Source organism: Aquarana catesbeiana, linkage group LG03 (assembly GCF_042186555.1).
Source record: "Aquarana catesbeiana isolate 2022-GZ linkage group LG03, ASM4218655v1, whole genome shotgun sequence".
Classification (NCBI taxonomy): Eukaryota; Metazoa; Chordata; class Amphibia; order Anura; family Ranidae; genus Aquarana; species Aquarana catesbeiana.
Genome location: NC_133326.1, coordinates 711,695,286 through 711,715,665, shown reverse-complemented (window position 1 = coordinate 711,715,665; position 20,380 = coordinate 711,695,286). Strand labels below are relative to the sequence as shown.

Genomic DNA, 20,380 nt, shown 5'->3' with positions numbered 1-20,380 from the left:
ACCTGAGACCTTGTAACACTAACGAGTCACATGACACCGGGGAGGGATAATGGCTAATTGGGCGGAATTAGGACATTTTCACTTAGGGGTGTACTCACTTTTGTTGCCAGTGGTTTAGACATTAATGGCTGTGTGTTGAGTTATTTTGAGGGGACAGCAAATTTACACTGTTATACAAGCTGTACACTCACTACTTTACATTGTAGACAAGTGTCATTTCTTCAGTGTTGTCACATGAAAAGATAGAAGAAAATATTTACAAAAATGTGAGGGGTGTACTCACTTTTGTGAGATACTGTGTATATATATATATATATATATATATATACGGAATACATATATAAGTAGCACCTCAGCAGTCCCAGTAATTCTTAACCTATCAAAAAATGTTAGCATAAACCGCAAGGAATGTGAATTTTGTAATACAGCCCAACCTTAGAAAAGTGAAAGTCCATCCATGCAGTGTGGGGGGAGGGGGGATATTCTTTTCACTTGCCTGATTCCAAGCTGTCTTTCTTCACCCAAAGCCATGACATCATCTCATTCCATACAGGGACATTAAAGTGGTTGTAAAACCTAGGACAAAAAAAAAAAAACCTGCAAGACAAAGGCATAATGAGCTAGTATGCATAGTACGTGCCATTGCTTCAGTTTTCTGCAGTGCGCATGTGCCGATGATGTCGGAACATGCAAATACAGGGATATCTCCTAAACCGTGTAGCTTTAGGAGATAACCTGGGTAGCTCCAGGTGAGCCTTATTATAGACTTACCTGTAGCAAAAAGTGTGTTGTGAGGGTTTACAACCACTTTAAAGTGGTGTTCCGGCCAAAATTATACTTTTTAAATACAAATACCCCTATAATACACAAGCTTAATGTATTCTAGTAAAGTTAGTTTGTAAACTAAGGTCTGTTTTGTTAGTTTATAGCAGTAGTTTGTTATTTTATAAACTTACAGCAGGCCGTGGCCATCTTAAGTGTGGGCATCTGAAACCAGACTGTATTTCTTCCTGGATCTCATCCTCGCAGATCTCGCACATGCTCAGTGCAGCACAAGCAGTGTAATAGGTTTCAGGTCAGGTTTCCATAGCAACTGCAGTGTCAGAGGAAGTTGCCGCCCCTTCCCAGAAGGCATTGCAAACAGGAAATGATGCGATGGGCCACGGCCAGGGAGGAGGAAGTGAAAAATGAATACAGCAGATATACAGTAGGTGCTGAGAAAAAAAAAAAAAAAATATCCAATTCGTTTACAGTGCACAGTTTAGTGAGGGATGCTGAAGAGTTGTAAAAGTGGGTGGAACTCCACTTTAAAGCAGTCCAGCGGGTAGCCAAATGTGACGGGTCGCCATATGTGACGCTACACCTGCAGAGTGCTGCCTTGCACTTGAATGGGTCACAGTCAGTGGGTGCTATACCTGCTGAAAGCAACGGGGGGTATAATTGGTGAACATGCCCAGCTGCTGCCTCTACAGCTAAAACATGGTGGTTAAGGGGCAGTAAAAGCACAGCTCAACAGCAGGGTTTTACTGCACCTCAAAAATTAAATGCTTTAATCAATTTAAAAAAATTGTTTCTTTTTTTTTGTACATTGATACGTGCTTATTTAACCACTTGTCTGATGGCTGGCCGTCATATGACGTTCCTGGGCTTTACGGGGGGTATATCTGAATGATGGGTGCAGCTACAGGCATCATTCAGATGTCGGCTTTCTCAGCCAGCGATTCCCTACACCATAAGAATGATCATAGAGGCTGTTCCGCCGCTTGATCGTTCTTATGGGAGGCGAGAGGGGACACCCCCCCCTCCCGCCGCCCTCCGGTGCTTCTACCGACTCTCCGCTGTGATCGGTGAGTCGGAGAACGGATCCACCGGCCCCGGATGTTTACCATTTTCGGCGGACCAGATGGGCGCGATGTTATGACGTCACGCCCGGCCTCTGCATTCAAACAAACGGCGCCGCCTCGGCTGGAAAGCTGAGATCGTTTTATTTTTTTATTTTATTTCAGGATTCCCAGCCTAGAGGTGAGATGTGAGGTCTTATAGACCCCCATATCTCACTGTAAAGAGGACCTGTCATGTCATATTCCTATTACAAGGGATGTTTACTTTCCTTGTAATAGGAATAAAAGCGATCAAATTATTTTTTGAAAGTGTCAAACTAAAAAATATAAAGTAAAATTAACAGTTAACAATTAACAATATTTTTTTTTTTAAAGTGCCCCTGTCCCCGTGTGCTCGCACACAGAAGCGGACGCACACGTAAGTCCCGCCCACATATGAAAACGGTGTTCAAACCACACATGTGAGGTGTCGCCGGGGACGTTAGAGCGAGAGCAATAATTCTAGCCCTAGACCTCCTCTGTAATTCAAAATATGTAACCAGTAAAAAATTTTAGGAGTCGCTTATGGGGATTTAAGTACCGAAGCTTGGCGCCATTCCACGAGCGTTTGCAATTTTGAAGGGTGACATGTTAGGTATCTATTTACTCGGCGTAACTTCATCTTTCACATTATGCCAAAAAAATTGGGCTAACTTTACTCTTTTGTATATTTTTAAAGCACAAAAAAACGCATTTAAAAAATTGCTGCGCAAATACCGAGCGAGATAAAGAGTTGCAATGACCGACATTGTATTCTCCAGGGTCTCTGCTAAAAAAAACATATAAAATGTTTGGGGGTTCTATGTAATTTTCTAGCAAAAAAATGATGATTTTTACATGTAGGAGAGAAATGTCAGAATTGGCCGGGTTGGTAAATTGTTAATTAAAACATATTTTAATACATTTTAAGATGTTTGTTTACATTTATTTCTAAATGTGCATGTGTGGGTGAGTGTATATATATATAATATATATATATATATATATATATATATATATATATATATATATATATATATATATATACACACATACTGTACATGTGTGTTTGAGCTCTGACAGGTGGCAGAATAGAAGAAATGGTTGGTGATCAGTGCTGGGATGTGAGGCACAGGCACCCAGTACTAAATGAGGGGCATGTGTCCGATGAGCCTGACTCTAGTTATGCCCCTGCCTATGGACACAGTGGATATGCAATACAGGTAGGTTTGCCACCTGTTCAGGATTCACCCGGACAGTCCGGGTTTGGAACCATGTGTCAGGGGTTTCAGTCCACCTGAAACCCGGACACATTATTCAGACAAGAATGTGGCTCGGGATAGGGCCTGACAGGAGGGAGAGGGGGCTCATATGTGCCGCATTACTATTCTCTTTGGAGTGCCCAAAGGTGTCCCAGGTCTGTTATAATCCTATAGTGGTCTCCAAACTGCAGCCCTTTGCTTGCTTTTATCCAGCCCTTGGGGCACTATTTCATCCACTGATACAAACAATGGACCATGATTCCCCCCCACTGACACTAATGATAGGGCACAAATCTTTCAAATTACAGCAAAAATGGGGCACAATTTCTCTCAATGACAGCAGCAATGAGGGCCAATGACATCAATGATGGGGCACAGTTCCTCCCACTGATACCAATGATGGGGCACAGTTCCTCCCAATGATACCAATGAAGGGGCACAATTCCTCCCACTGAGACCAATGATGGGGCACAATTCCTCCCACTGAGACCAATGATGGGGCACAGTTCTTCCCACTGAGATCAATGATAGGGAACTATTCCCCCCACTAAGACCAATGATAGGAAACAATTCCTCCCACTGAGACCAATGATGGGGCACTAATTCTCCCACAGAGACCAATGATGGGGCACAGTTCCTCCCACCAAGACCAATGATGGGGCACAATTGCTCCCACTGAGACCAATGATGGGGCACAATTGCTCCCACTGAGACCAATGATGGGGCGCAATTACTCCCATTGAAACAAATGATAGGGCATTATTTTTTCCCACTGACATCAGGACATTTTCTACTCCCAATGGCCACAGTCCGGCCCTCTAAAGTCTGAAGGACAGTAAACTGGCCCTTTGTTTAGAAAGTTTGGAGACCCCCGCTATAGTGTTTATGTAATTACTATGCGCCGCTAAAATGTTCGGGTTTGGCTTGAAGAAAAAGTGGCAACCCTAAATACAGGATGAGCATTTTTCTGAAATAGGTACATTATTCTTAGTGAGAATTGTTTTATTATCTGTATCCGTTCATATACCCAACCCTATGAATAAAGTACAAGTCACAGCCCAGCCTCGCCCTGTGTAGGAGGAAGTGACCCCTCCCAACTGCATTCTTCTCCGGTGTCAGAGATTTTCACTTTCATTTCTCTCTTCTACTGTCAGCGATGGCGTCTGCTAACCTGAGAGCTGAGCTGGAATGTTCCGTCTGTCTGAACATTTATACAGATCCTGTAATGCTGAGATGTGGACACAACTTCTGCCGGGTCTGTATTGATCGTGTGCTGGATACACAGGAGGGGTCTGGAGGATATTCCTGTCCTGAATGCAGAGAGAAGTTTCCGGATCGGCCTGCACTGCAGAGGAACATAACACTACGTAACATAGTGGAGAATTTCCTGTCTGCTCAGCCAGATCGGGAGGAGTCCGGGGTCTTCTGTACTCACTGTGTGGACTATCCTGTACCTGCTATTAGATCCTGTCTGCACTGTGAGGTTTCTCTGTGTGATAAACACCTGAAAGTCCACAAAAAGTCCCCAGAACACGTCTTATGTGACCCCACCTTGTCCATGGAGAGCAGGAAATGCTCCGTCCATAAGAAGATCCTGGAGTATTACTGCACTGAGGATGAGACCTGTATCTGTGTGTCCTGTACTCTGGCTGGAGAACATCGAGGACACCAGGTGGAGATGCTGGATGAGGCTTCTGAGAAGAAGAAGAAGACTCTGAGGAATGTTCTGCAGAAACTTCTGATAAAGAGAGAGGAGATGGAGGAAAGAGTCCAGAGTCTGCAGGAACACAGGAGGAAAGTAGAAGAAGAAGCATCTGGTGACACCGAGAGAGTCACTGCCCTGTTTAGAGATCTCAGGAGACGTCTGGAAGACCTGGAGAAGAGAGTCCTGAGGGAAATCTCCGGGAGGGCAGAGCGGATCTCCATCTCCATCCGGGATCTGGAAATAAAGAAGGAGGAGCTGTCCAGGAAGATACGTCACATTGAGGAGCTGTGTAACATGACGGATCCACTGACTGTCTTACAGGAATCAGACACAGGTGACTTGTGTGGTACTGAGGATGGAGATAATGAGGACAGAGAGAGACATGAGGAACTCCTCCATGATGGAGGGGGTCTGGATGTGGATGGGATATCACACACATTACACACATTATCTGATATAATAACAGAGGTAAATGTATACTTCTATATACAGGGAGCTGCAGACATATTACTGGATGTAAACACAGCTGGTAATTATCTCCATATATCAGATGACAGGAAAACTGTATCCGTGTCAGATAGAGAACAGAATCGTCCAGAAACACCAGAGAGATTTCAGCGTTATTCTCAGGTGTTGAGCAGTCGGAGTTTCTCCTCAGGGAGACATTACTGGGAAGTGGATGTCGGGGGATCAGATTGGTGGATAGTCGGGATGTGTTACCCCAGTATAGAGAGGAGAGGAGGGGAGTCACTGATTGGATGTAATAACAAGTCCTGGTGTTTGTGGAGGATTGGTGATCAGTATTGGGTGATACATGACAGTAAACAGATCTTCTTACCCCCCAATATCCCCAGTAACAGAGTCAGGATATATCTGGATTATGAAGTCGGACGGATCTCCTTTTATGATCTGTGTGACCCGATCCGACATCTCCACACCTTCACCACCACCTTCACTGAGCCCCTCCATGCGGGGATATATGTATATAAAGGTTGTATAAAGATCTGTGGGGGGAATTAGGAGATGTGAGAACTCCGCCCAGATACTGGTGACATCACAGGAAGAGGGGGATGGGGTGGAAAGATAAATTATTGGGGACACTTAAAGTGATATTCCCAAAAGCAAACATTTATTATATTGCATTTACCAATTCTTAGATTTGATGGCTGCATTCATTTTCTTTCTTAGGCTTTCTTTCTTCTATTTTCATCTGGTGATCTGGCCAGTAAGTCTGTTGTTTTTCAAAAGAATAAGCTCTCTTCCAGATGTACCAGTTTACAGAGATGAAACAGTGACATTTACCACTGACAGGGGTGCTTACAATGACCAGCTTTTATTTATTAATGTAAAACCTTTTATCCTAAAAAGAAAAAAACTGTTTGCTGTAACTGATTATAAAGTGTGAGCTGGAACTTGGCTTCAATTTGTTAGTGTATTTATATCTGCTAGTACATCTAACACTCCCATCCCCCCTGACTGACTATGCTCTTGTCCATTGTTGTCTCCATTGCTCCTTCATCCAGAGTAGGGGGGGGGCACTCTAATACAGGAGGTGTGTTACTGACAGATCACCCGGTGAAAACAGGGAGTAAAGCCTAAAAACGAATGCAGCCACCACATCTTATGATTGTTGAGCTGCAATAGATTACATTTTTTGGTTTTGGGTTCAATATCCATTTAAGTGAGATTTATCCTCCCTCACAGATCACTGTGATTGGCTGGAATAACTAACCAACTACAGGATTCACTGCTATTGGACAGTCACTAGGCCAAGACTATTGTGATCTATCTATCTATCTATCTATCTATCTATCTATCTATCTATCTATCTATCTATCTATCTATCTATCTAAAGTCCGTCTGATTTTCGACCGAAAAGGTCCGATGAAGCCCACACACGGTCGGATTGTCCGACGGATTCGTCCCTTAGGACCTGTCTGCTCGGAAAGTCCGCCCGTGTGTACACGGCATTAAAGTACTGAGACAATACCAGAGACAGCCAGGCAAGCAGCATTTTCAGGAGTCCAGCATTGTCTTCTCCACAGTCCCCTCAGTAGAGGTTTCCTTTAACCGCTTCAGCCAGATTTTACCCCCTTCCTGACCAGAGCACTTTTTGCGATTCGGCACGGCGTCGCTTTAACTGACAATTGAGCGGTCGTGCGACGGTGTACCAAAACAAAATTGACGTCCTTTTTTCCCCACATATAGAGCTTTCTTTCGGTGGTATTTGATGACCTCTGCGGTTTTTATTTTTTGCACTTTAAACAAAAAAAGAGCAATAATTTTTTAAAAAAAGCAATATTTTTTACTTTTTGCTATAATAAATATCCCCCAAAAATATCTAAAAAAAATAATTTTTTCCTCAGTTTAGGCCGATACGTATTCTTCTACATTTTTGGTAAAAAAAATAAAATCGCAATAAGCGTTTATTGATTGGATTGCGCAAAAGTTATAGCGTCTACAAAATAGGGGATAGTTTTATGGCATTTTTATTATTCATTTTTTTTTATTAGTAATGGCGGTGATCTGCGATTTTTATCGTGACTGCGACATTATGGCGGACACATCGGACACTTTTGACACTATTTTGGGACCATTGTCATTTATACAGCGATCAGTGCTATAAAAATGCACCGATTACTGTGTAAATGACACTGGCAGGGAAGGGGGTAAACACTAGGGGGCGATCAAGGGGTTAAGTGTGTCCTAGGGTGTGATTCTAACTGTGGGGGGATGGGCTACCACTAACATGACAGCGATCACAGGGAGGAGTAGATCTCTGTCATGTCACAAGGCAGAACGGGGAAATGCCTTGTTTACATAGGCATCTCCCTGTTCTGCGGCTCCGTGACACGATCGCGGGACACCGGCGGACATCGAGTCCGCGGGACCCATGGGCACGGTCACGCTGTATGCGGCGCATGCCCGCTAGCCCCGCGGGTGGTGCGTGCGTGCCCGCTAGCCCGGCCAATTGAAGGGAAGGTACAGATACGCCCATTTGCCCACCGCTGCCATTCTGCCGGCGTATATCGGCGTGCGGCGGTCGGCAAGTGGTAATGTCTCAGCATGGGAGTCTCTTGTATAGTTGTTTTTTTTTTTTCATTTTACTGAAATACAAATTGCTTAAAAAGAACAATAATGTGTTTAGATCTTTATATAAAAAAATAATAAAAAGGTGTTGGGAATATTTAATCATTTATAAATCATTTTTAATGTCACGTTTCTCTATAACTTGTATATACCAGGCAGTCCCCAGATACAAACAAGATCGGGTCTGTAGGTTTGTTCTTAAGTCGAATTTGTTTGTAAGTCGGAACAGGTACATTTTTTAAGTGTAGTTCCAGCCACACAGTTCAGAAGATTTCACCCCACTTTCTGTCCCAATGACAATTGGATTTTGAAAAGTTTGGGGTCTTTAGTGAAACAAGGATTGGTGATAAAGCATCAGTGGAGAGGAGACACCTTTTTCCCATATTAACTCTTACAGGAGAGAATTTCCCTTCCTAGGGGTAGATTTCATCTCACTTCCTTTTGTCTCCCTCCGTTTTGCAAGTCGGATGTTTGTAACTAGGGGACCGCCTGTATACTGGTACAAATATTTCCATTGATGACATGACACGGTGTCACTGGAAATTCTGGGCTTCCCCATCAGACAGACCAGCTGACTTTTGGGTTGTCTCTCTCTCATTGATCCTCCACACAAAGCTGTATGAAGAAGAGGCGGAGAGGTGGGCGTGTCCTTCCTCTGACTCATCCAGCTGGGTGTGGCCTTGAATGGCAGGAAGATCAAATTACAGACTTCACAGCACATAAGTCAGTTACTGGAGAAGGAGAGCTGGTGAACTGACCCAATAGCACCACCTGCTGTCTGCACTTGGCAAATGTGAAATATTCATAAACAATACAGTGGAACCTTGGTTTACGAGTAACGCGGTTAACGAGCATTTTAAAAGACGAGCAACTTTTTTTTTTTTTTTAAATCCTGACTCGGTTTGCGAGTGTTGTCTGGCAAAACAAGCAAAATTCAAGCTAATGGGGTGTGCAGTACCGCATTTGGCAAGAGGTGCGGGGGCGCCGGTGGCACTCAGAGTCGTTTGGAAATACTCGGAATCACTCGGAGATACTCGGAAACACTCAGAAATACTCCGTTCCCGAGTATTTCCGAGGGTTTCCGAGTTCAGCTGAGCTGTCCCCAAGTATTTCCGAGGCTCTCTGGTGCCCCCCCTCCACCTCTGGCCACATGCGGTATTGCATGTCATAGAAGTCAATGCGGAACAAATTATCTTCGTTTCCATTGACTTCTATGGGGGAAACTCGCTTTGATATGCGAGTGCTTTGGATTACAAGCATTCTCCTGGAACGGATTATGCTCGTAATCCGAGGTTCCACTGTACTTTATATTTACCTGGGATAAAAAAAATGTTTTATATTTTCTAATCAGACCTGATCATAATCATTATATAATGAAAAGGTTCAGCAACAGAATACATTCACCAACACCAAGGAAGGAGCAACCACACCTCTAGTCTCTACAATGAAGTTCTATTGGGAGGGGGCAAACGCATCAGAGGGAGGAGTTTGTGCAGATGGTGTTGTATCAATAAAGTTGATTGTCAGACTGGAATCCTGAGTGTGGCTACTGCTTGTTTTTTTGGCGTTGGTGAATATTTGGCTTGGATGAGCCCAAAGACCAACCCAACATATCCCCAGTCCTGATTTCATGATTTAAAAGGAAAGTACAATGATTTATGGTTTTATAATTCAAATAAAATTAAACATTTTTAATCTGATCCATGTATTTGTTTTCAGTTGCATAAAACTTTTTTTGTTTTTTTGTAATGTAAAGGGAGCATCCATGACACTCAGTTTATAGGGCATGCTGGGATTTTTTGGGTCTACAGACTGGACAAGTAGGCTGACTCGGCCCAGTTTGCCATCCAAGTGCTGTCATGCCCATCCTCCGGTGTCCTTTCTAAGAGAGAACATGGCATGATGAGATTGTTACAAGGATCTAGGGATTGATGTTGATAATGAATTAGGCCCCTTTCACACGGGCGGCTGTTAAAAGCATGTTTTGTTATTTTGAAATTCCGAGACTCCAGGCACAGCGATCACTTGCATTTGCACATTGCGATTAGCTGCTGCGTTTACGTAGGCAACCAGGGGGGGCCCTCCAGCTGTTGTGGAACTACATTTCCCATGGGGCATTGCAAGGCTGGCAATTACAATTTACTCCCAGAGGCATGATGGGACTTGTAGTTCTGCAACAGCTGGAGGGCCCCCAGGTTGCCTACCCCTGCTGTATATAATATATATATATACACTGGAACCTTGGTTAACCTTGGTTAATGAGTAACGCGTTCAACAAGCGTTTTGAAAGACGAGCAACTTTTTTTTTTTTTAAATCCTGACTCGGTTTGCGAGTGTTGTCTGACAAAACGAGCAGAAATTCAAGCGAATGGGGTGTGCTGTACCACATTTGGCCAGAGGTGCGGGGGCGCCGGTGACACTCGGAACGGTTCGGAAATACTCCGTTCCCGAGTGTTTCTGAGCCTTTCCGAGGGTTTCCAAGTTCAGCCGAGCTGTCCCCGAGTATTTCCGAGGCTCTCCATCGCCCCCCCCCACCTCTGGCCACATGCGGTATTGCATGCAATAGAAGTCAATGCGGAACAAATTATCTTCGTTTCCATTGAATCTTCTATGGGGAAACTCGCTTTGATATGTGAGTGCTTTGGATTACAAGCATTCTCCTGGAACGGATTATGCTCATAATCAAAGGCTCCACTGTATTCCAGTAGTTGTCACCGCACACATATCTGAGACAAAATGGTCCCGGGTGCTCAGCAAAGCATGAAGTCCATAAAATACAAAAGGTAAGGCGGCACTCACGGGTCCTGACAGGTGAACACTCAGCCTAGGGTCACATATGTGCGATGCGGGAACCGGCGCAATTACAGCGCTGGTTCCCGCATCACATCCCTCCCGCAGGCAGTTCTCACTGCCCTCTGCGAACCGCTGCGGGTGTCAATACATTGTTCATGACACGACCCCAGATCGGTTCACAGATCGCAGTGTGAACTATGAACTCGCACAGGAATCGGATCGCATAGGTGAGAACACCCATGCGATCCGATTCCAGTGCGGGGGAAAAAAATGTTTCCTGCGAATTTAATGCGAGTTCAGCCATGCAACTGTATGGCTGAACTCGTATTGCACAGACATCGCATGCGTAGTGCGGGTGCGAATCACATGTGATGTCTGTGTTTGAACATATGTGAACCTAGGCTCAGTGATGACATTTTCTTTCAACGTTTTGATGAGGCACAAGCTCGTCTTCCACAGGACAACAATCAAGTGACACAAAACAATATATATACACTAAACCCCTCCCATCATTACCACCCACATGTGATGTGATAACTCTCCTCTCCTGAAATACTCTGCTCTGCTGGAGGACTCTGCTCCTTCCTCTATAACTCTCCTCTCCTGAAATACTCTGCTCTGCTGGGGGACTCTGCTCCTTCCTCTATAACTCTCCTCTCCTGAAATACTGTGCTCTGCTGGAGGACTCTGCTCCTTCCTCTATAACTCTCCTCTCCTGAAATACTATGCTGGAGGACTCTGCTGATCTACTATTGAAAAGAATCAAGCAACAAATTTTATACAAAAGTAAAAAACAAAACCATAGTACAAAACTTCAACTGAAAACAAAGGAATACACATCCATGTTCAGAATATATACAATATAAACATAGTCCACTACCAACACATTTTTAGAAAACTATTTACATAAAGCAGCAGAGAGGTCCTAAGATGCACAACCCATCACCTATGCACACAGCCATTTCTAAAAAATGAATCATAAATTATAAAATCTAGGTGATAAGAGACAGACAGCCACCCGGGAAAGAGATTCCTGGCAGTCAGGCTGCTTGAAACCCCTCCATGCTTTCAACCAAGCCCCCATAATCGGCCATAATGAGTTCATAATCGCCAGATCCAAATTCAATGCCTAGTATCTAAATTTTTTCCTAGGGCCATGGATAGGTGTCCGGGAAAGCAAACCCCTCACCTTCCTTTCCCATCCAGAAAACTTCACTCTTTTCCTGATTGATCTTGAAGCCTGATGCTCCAGAGTACCGTGATGTCAGAGAGACCACCTCCTCTACTTCATCTGTCCCAGTGACAATCGCCAGCACATCATCCACATAGGCAACAACCCTCAAAGGTGGCTCACCCGGGAGCCCCACTGGTACCCCACACAACATGCTGTTTCTCTAGCCTCCTGATGAAGGGGTCAATTGCAAACACATAGAGCAGGGGATTCAGGGGACAACCCTGGTGCACCTCGGAATCAACCTCAAAGGACTGCCCAACCCAACCATTAACAAGAGGGAAGCTTTTCACCCCCTTATACAAGACTTTCAACCAATCAACAAAACCATACCAAACCATACTTACTAAGGAGCAGCCACAGGTACTCACGGTTAACACGATCAAAAGCCTTTGCCTGATCCAACACCAGAAAATACTTTCCCCAGCCTGCAGCCCTGCACTGCTCCAAGGCCTCCTGGACAGCTAAAACCGCTGTAAAGGTGCTTCTACCCTGGACCGAACAGTGCTGATGGCGAGAAAGCAAAGACCCTGCTACTGACGAAAGGCGCCAGAAAAGTATCTTGGCCAGTACCTTTCTATCGACATTGAGAAGGCTGATCTAAGGATCTTTACCTTTTGAAAGGAGAATCACAGCTGAGTGCCTCATGGAAGGGGAAAGCACCCCCTCAGCAAGGCAACTGTTAAAAACCTCTACCAAATGTGGAGCCAGAATAGACCTAAAGGCTTTGTAAAACTCAGCCGTCCAGGTGGCTTTTTGATGGCAAGCTGTTCAATTGCCCTCATCACCTCTTCAACTGTGATCTCCTCTGTCAAATTCATCAATGGACCATCTCCACCATTTGGACCTGGAGTAGAGTCCAAAAAGCTTGTCACGGTCAAGGCCGGTGCTACCACTAGGGCGCCTGGCCACTGGCGTTCCTACTCTCTTCTCTCTGCAGCAAGCAACTAAGTCTCAGCATCAGCAGGCAGCCGCCGCTCCATTCGCACATAGTGTCAGAGGCGCAGCGGCAGCGGAGGACTGTGTCTGTGTCCCGACTCCCGTATGAATGGAAGCAAGCAAACATTCATTGATGGGCACTGGTAGGCTGCATTGTTGGGCGCTGGTAGGCTGCATTGATGGGCGTTGGTAGGCTGCATTGATAGGCGCTGGTAGGCTGCATTGTTGGGTGCTGCTAGGCTGCATTGTTGGGTGCTGGTAGGCTGCATTGATAGGCGCTTCATTAAAAAGGTAGGGTATACATGGGCAGGGCAAAGGGAGACGAGTCAGGGGTGGAGCCAAGGGGGGGGGCAGCAAAATTAGTTTTCGCCTAGGGTGTCAAAAATCCTTGCACCAGCCCTGGTCACGTTTCCTCCCAAGAAGGTCAGCATAAAAAGACCTCACAACCTCCAGGATCCCTGACCTGGACATTGTCAAGGAACCTGTACTATCCTTAAGGCCAACGACCGTCTTAACAGCTAAACCTTGTTTGCAGTTCTGGTAAGGGTCAGGCGAGTGGTACTTCCCATAATCCCTCTCCAGAACCAAAGAGGCATGCCGGTCATATTGACACTTCCTGAGGAGGACTTTCACTTCGGAGATTGCCCCAGGATCTTCTCCTCTCAAGACAGGAATATCCAGCTTCCTCCACAAACATTGGTAGGTCGTGTATCTATCAAACTGCTTTCTATTGCCTATGCCCCAGGAGGAATCCAGCGATCCTCTTTTTGGTCAGCTCCCACCACTCAGCCTTGCTGCTACAGAGGTCCAGGATGGTCACCTGTGCCTGAAAGAATTCCTCAAAGGATTGTCTAACATGTTCATCCTCGAGGAGAGTCGAATTCAATCTCCAGATGCCCTTGCCCATCTGAGGGGCGTCTGAAGCTTTCAGGACCACAGATAGCATACAGTGATCAGAGAACTCCGCTGCCTGTACCACTGTGGACGAGAAAGCAGAGGTCTCCTTAAAAAAAAAAAAAAAAAAAATATATATATATATATATATATATATATATATATCTATCCTACTCAGACCAGCATCCCTAACTATATTATTTTAAAAAAGGCTATCATATCCCAGCTTGTCCTTGAAGCCCTTCCTGTCCTTGGGCCTAGTCACTGTATGAAAGTCATCTCCAAAGACTACTTGCCGGGATGTAAAAAGAAATGGCTTGATCCTTGTAAAAAGGCATTTCCTGTCCCACTTTGTGTGTGGCCCATAAGCATTAGGCGCAGGTCCTGCCCTCCTACAAGGACGTCTAAGACCATACATCTCCCAATCTCCAGCTCATTAGCCAGCCGGACAGTTACCATGCTGGTTTTAAACAACACCGCCACACCGCTGTAAGAGACCAGTAAGATGGACCATACCTCCACTCTCTCTTGGCCATATGAATATCTGCCAAGGAGGTGAGCCTAGTCTCTTGCAAAAATAACATTTCAGCATCTAATTGGCTGAACAAAAAGAAGGCCCTGTTACGTCCTCACCACCTGCCTCTTCCGCCTCACAACCTACCTTCTCTCCTCCAGGTACTGCAGGTAAGACTCAAAGATGTTTTCATCTCTTGCCTTTATCTTTGAAGTCTTTACAGAGGACTTCTTTACAGAAGAGGCAGCAGCACCCTTTTTGGTACTCTCTACCACTTCTGGTGGGGGGAACCTTCCTTTAAGTCAGACTGACGAGGGGTAGATTCATGGGGGACACAGACTTGGAAGGTTCTGACACAAGAGGAGCAGGTACAGTAGGCTGGGGGGGACACAGAGAAAAACACAGAAAGAATACTTACAGACACAGAAGGGGTGGCCACAAGAACTGGGGAGGGATCCTGAACAGGTCCAGGGGAGTGGGTCATGGCAGAGGAGGATGGTCCTCCAGGAGCCTCATCCTCCAACCCATCCAGCCTCAACAGGTCATCTGTTATCTTCTTTTTTTTTTTTCAAATATCAAGTTTATTCAACTCCAAACAGGGGTGGGGGCCCCGATACAAAAAACATAAACAATAAGCACTTTGTCGTGGTCATTATACAGGGGTCAAATTAGTACAAAATATGATACAGTACATAGTTAGGTCTGCGACTTCCGAGTATATGAATATTTCAGGTAGGGAATAGAGAAACCCGAGACAATGTGCTGATATCTACAGCTCCGGGGTACTCCCCCCCCAACTTTTTCCATATTTCTAAAGAAAATGGGGACCGAAGTCCCTAGACTAGAGATGAGGTGGGAAAGATAAGGGAGAGAGTTTTAGAGGAAGAAAGAGAAGTAATAGAGAAGTAGCAGGAGGTGGGAGAAGAAGGAGACGGGAGAAGAAGGAGACATGGCGGTAGTTAAACCAGTATACCGGTCCCAACGGAGTCCACCTAAAACGTGTGGGGAAGAAGTTATGAGCCAAGTAAGCGTTGTCCTTCCTCGGAAAAAATAAATGCGTTCCATATGTCCCATGTTTTTTTAAAGGCTTCTTGTTTATGTTGAGCAGTAAGGATCAGGTCTTCCATATTCTTTATGTCCTCCACTCTCCGCAGCCACATCGAGAGGGCTGGTGGAGAGGGTTGTTTCCAGCAAAGTGGGATACATGTCTTTGCTGCATTGAGCAAGTGGCGTGTGAGAGATTTCTTATATCTCTTGATGGGGATCGAGGAAAGGTGTAGGAGAAAGAACGCGGCCTCGTCTGGAATAATATACTCTGTGCACTTTTGTGTTATCCGTCTGACTTCACCCCAGAAGTCTTTCAACTTCGGGCATGACCAAAAAATGTGGATCAAGGTTCCCTCCTCCTCAGCGCAGCGCCAGCACTGGCTCGAGGAAGAAGGGAAGCATTTCTGTAGTCTGGAGGGGGTCAGGTACCAACAGGTGAGGAGCTTGAAATTCGTTTCCTGAATTTTAGTGCAAAGCGAAGATTTAAGGGCAAGTGTGATTATACGTTGTCGCTGTGCTTCTGAAAACGAGCAGTTCAGGTCTCTCTCCCATCTGGCTAAGTAGGGAGGTGGGGGTTGTTCTTTTGGTGAGATTAATAATGAGTAAGTTTGGGACAGAATATGGGCCAATGGGCCTTCTCCTGAACAGAGCTCCTCGAACGTCGTTAGTTGGCGGACAAACGTTTGTGTTTTTGGTAGGGAGTGGAGGAAATGGTGCAGTTGGGCAGCTTTCCAGAAACGGAGATGGTAGTCACCTGCTGGGTTGATTAAATCATGTATGGATGGCCATTTTCCTCCAATGATAAATTTGGCTGCGTGATCTCTACCTGAGTCTCTAAGGTTGTTATAGTCTGCTGTATGTAATCTCGGGGTAAAGTTTGGGTGGCCAAGGATAGGAAATAGAGGCGAGTTTTTTGTTGTGAGGGAGGTCTGCATGGCTGTTTGGTGGCTATGTCTCAGGGTGGTACCTATTGAAGGGTGTGACCTCAGTTTAGGTGGGAGGGCATCAAAACACCATAGTGCACTCTTTAGAGGTATCAGTGTTTGGGACTGTTCCAGTTGTACCCAAAGTTTAAATGTTTTATTTCTCCTCCAGTCCAGTATTCGCCCTAGGTGAGAGGCAAGATAATATTGACGAATGTCAGGCAATGCTAGTCCCCCCTCTCTTTTGGGAAGCGTGAGCTGTGAATGTTTCAAGCGGTGCTTTTTATGAGCCCACACAAATCTGGTGAAAAGGGATTGGAGCTGCTTGAAGAATGAGGATGGGATATGAATGGGTAATGCTTGGATCAGGTAGGTAAATTTAGGTAGAACGCACATTTTCAAAAGATTACATCTCCCGAACCAGGAGTGAAAACCTGTGTTCCACTTTTCTAACAAAATCCGGGTTTTAATCAGCAAGGGTGGGAAGTTCAGTTCAAACGTTCGTGACAGGTCAGAGGGAATCTTTGTACCTAGATATGTTAGGGCTGTATCCGTCCACTTAAAGTTGAAGTTAGACTGCAAGTCCCTCAGTGTCGGGGGGGGGGTATAGAAATGCCCATTGCTTCTGACTTTGAGAAGTTTATCTTTAAGTGAGACATGGCTCCATAGGTTTTAAATTCTTGCATGAGGTTTGGCAGAGAGATTCTTGCGTTGGATAGGGAGAATAATAGATCATCCATATATGCTGAAATTTTGCAGTGGGAGTCACCTATTTGAAGCCCTGTTATGTCTGGGTTTGCTCTAATAGTGCATAAAAAAGGTTCCAAGGATAGGGCAAATAGTAGGGGGGAAAGGGGACAGCCTTGTCTAGTGCCGTTAGCAATAGAAAAGGGGCTTGATAGCACACCATTAACTTTTACTTGGGCTGAGGGGTTGGAATAAATATTTCGGATCCATGTCAGCATCCTGTCTCCTAAGCCGATATGACGGAGAACTGAAAACATGTAGTTCCAGTTCACCCTGTCAAAAGCTTTTTCAGCATCGGTGTTCACAAATATACAGGGGGTCTTGTTCTAGTTTGCTAAATGGATAAGATTAAGGGCTTTGATGGTGTTGTCCCTTGCCTCTCTGGAGGGAATGAACCCAACCTGGTCCAGGTGTATTAGGTTTTGGAGATGTTGTGCCAGTCTAGTGGCAATTATTTTGGAGAATAACTTTAGATCCAAATTTAAGAGGGAAATGGGTCTGTAGCTTCCGCATGCGCTCGGGTCCTTCCCATCTTTATAAATCAGAGAAATATGGGCTTTAAGAGTCTCACTCGGGAACCTAGCTTCTTCTCCTAGGGCATTAAAAAAAGCTACTAATCGTGGGCCTAAAATGGGGAGAAAGGCTTTATAGTATTGAGCAGTGTAACCATCTGGTCCTGGGGCCTTGCCTACTTTCATAGATTTCACTGCTGACTGGAGTTCCTCCAAAGTTATTGGTTCATCTAAGATCTCCTGGGTTTCAGCCGAAAGGGATGGGAGCTGTGAGTCTGAAATGTATTTTTCTACAGTTGCTCGTTCGCTAGGGGAGCTGGGGAGATTATATAAGTTGGAGTAAAAGTCTCCAAATTCTTTGGATATTTGCTTTGGGGTAGTGGCTCTTTGGCCATCAGGGCCAATTATTTGTGGGATATAAGCTGCTGATTTAAGTTCTTTCACAGATCTGGCCAATAGTTTCCCACATTTGTCTCCGGATTCATAGGAGAGTTTGTGGCAAAACTGAAGGGCCGCTTTTGCCTTGTAGCGTAATAGGTCTGTTATTTGTGTACGTAGCGTCATCAACTGCGCCTCCAGGTCCTGAGTGGGTGTTTGTTTGTGTTGTATTTCTACTGAGGCCAAAGCTGCGAGTAATTTAGTGATTTGTTCATTTCTTTTTCTCTTTATGGACGCCCCGTGTTTAATGAGAACTCCCCGCAGGACACACTTGTGAGCCTCCCATAATATTCCGGGGTCGCATCCCTGAGTATCATTCTCCCGGAAGTAGAGATCAAGCTCTTTGGTTACATCCTCCAGTACCTCGGGAATTTGTAGAAGACTCTCGTTCAGACGCCAAAACAGGGATCTGGGTGAGGGTCGGTCTGTGAGGATGTATGTGAGGGAAATGGGAGCGTGGTCAGACCATGTGATCTGACCTATTGATGAGGAGTTCACAAGGTGTAACTGGTCGTGGGGCATCAAGAAAAGGTCGATTCTGGAATACACCTTGTGTGGGGGAGAGAAGAAGGAGTAGTCTCTTTCCCCTGAATGCTGGAGGCGCCACACATCGGTCAGCTGAGCACTATGTAAAGTCTGCATTATTCGTTTCCTGGCAGTAGGGGAGAAGGAGGAATTACCAGAAGATGTGTCTATTGAAGGGGTCAGAGGGACATTTAGGTCTCCTCCCAAGAGTAGTTGGCCTTGTTTGTATTTTGTCAGTTTTTCTATTGTGCATTTAAGGAATCTGTCCTGGTGTTCGTTCGGGGCGTACAGTGTAGCTAATGTGAACTGGTTCCCAGCAATCAAGCCCTTTACAAATATAAAACGCCCCTCGGGGTCTGCTAACATCTCTTGAAATTCCCATGGTAGTTTGCTGGAAATCACTATGGAAACCCCCTAGATTTAGATTGGGAGTTGGTTGAATGGTAAACACGGGTAAAAGATCTATTATGCAGTATAGGGGATTTGTCTGTTTTAAAGTGGGTCTCCTGGATGAAGGCAATGTCAGTACGAGATTTTTTAAGGTCGCAGAGTAACATACATCTCTTCTCCGGGGTGTTCAAGCCCCTGGCGTTAAGAGAGGTCACCGTAAGAGAATCTACCGCCATGTGTCGGGGTAAAAAGGGGGTAATCTAATCCAGGAAGGGAAGGGAGGGGGGGAGGAAAGGTAGGGGTGAGTGGGAAAGAGACAGAACAGAACAGAAAGAAGAAGGAGGTAGGAGAAAAAGGTATATGAGGGTTTAGGTCAAATAAAACCCGTAAAACCAACTAAATAGGTGAGTCTTAATAACTTTCTTATGTATACAGAGCCGGAGCCCCGGCTGTACACAATGGTCTATGTGGGGAGTGGGTGGGCAATAACCTGTAGACAAGAGCCCAGAGCTCCCACCCACCCCGACATCTCATCGGTAGTAAGCAATGTAAAGAAAAATAAAAAACAGAATGCTAAAATTAACACAGAAAATTAACATTGGACACCAGAAAATCTGTGTTCTCAACAGTAAGCTAGTGAATCGCTCATTTCTGCGTCACGCGCCCACCAGAAATTGTTTGTGGGAATATGACTGAAAATGAGCGCTCCTATGACCCCTTCAGCCTACATCCATTGACCGGGTTCCGTACTCATCTCGGGCAAGGCGGAGGAACCATCAGCCTACAGTGCAGTGGTATATATTTCTCCAGGTAACTATAACATCTAAACTCTATTGTGAAAAAAAAACTATAACATCTAAACCAACAAAAATGAGAGTTCACTTGACATTGAAGCAGATGACCGCATACTCTACAAACTGGTAAGATATCCTAATAAATTCTGTAGTTGAGAGTATAGGAGACGTCCATATATGGGGTGGTATAGGTATTAGGCTATGGTAGTTCTCCTGAACTCCTGCGCCCTGCACGGGGTGGCTCAAAACAGAGAGGATATCCTCCAGCGCAGTGAATGTACTGTTCATTGTGGTTGAGCCAAAATCACTGCACAACGTGACCCCAGTACAGCATGAGTTCAGCCATGAGGCTAACTGGGCAAGGGGGGGGTATGTCTGCGGTGCTGAATGAAAGTAAAGGGCAAGAAAAATGAGTAGGAGGGATTCTCAGTAATGTCTTGTGGTGTAGTAGTGGGCGTACAAGGTGTACTGAGTCAGCCACATCGTTAGTGTGAGAATATACAGGGGAGAGAAAAAACAATATGGGGTCTTGGAGACTAAGCAGCGGTAGATAGAAGACAGTCACATCTACTCACGTTTCCCGTATCTCATCTTGAGATAAAGAGCGGGGACGACGTCCGTATCTTTGTTGTCTCTGTGGTTGAGGAACTTGTCCCCGCGAGGTGGTTATTCGTCCTGGCGCACGAGGGAGGTAATCCAACCAGTTGGGGATGTCGA

The 20,380-nt window shown here is 45.2% G+C and overlaps 1 pseudogene; it reads left to right on the top strand.

The window, feature by feature from the left end:
- The first annotated feature begins 4,132 nt into the window (after positions 1-4,132).
- LOC141133650 (E3 ubiquitin-protein ligase TRIM39-like) lies at positions 4,133-9,616 on the top strand (annotated as a pseudogene).
- Positions 9,617-20,380: the final 10,764 nt, after the last annotated feature.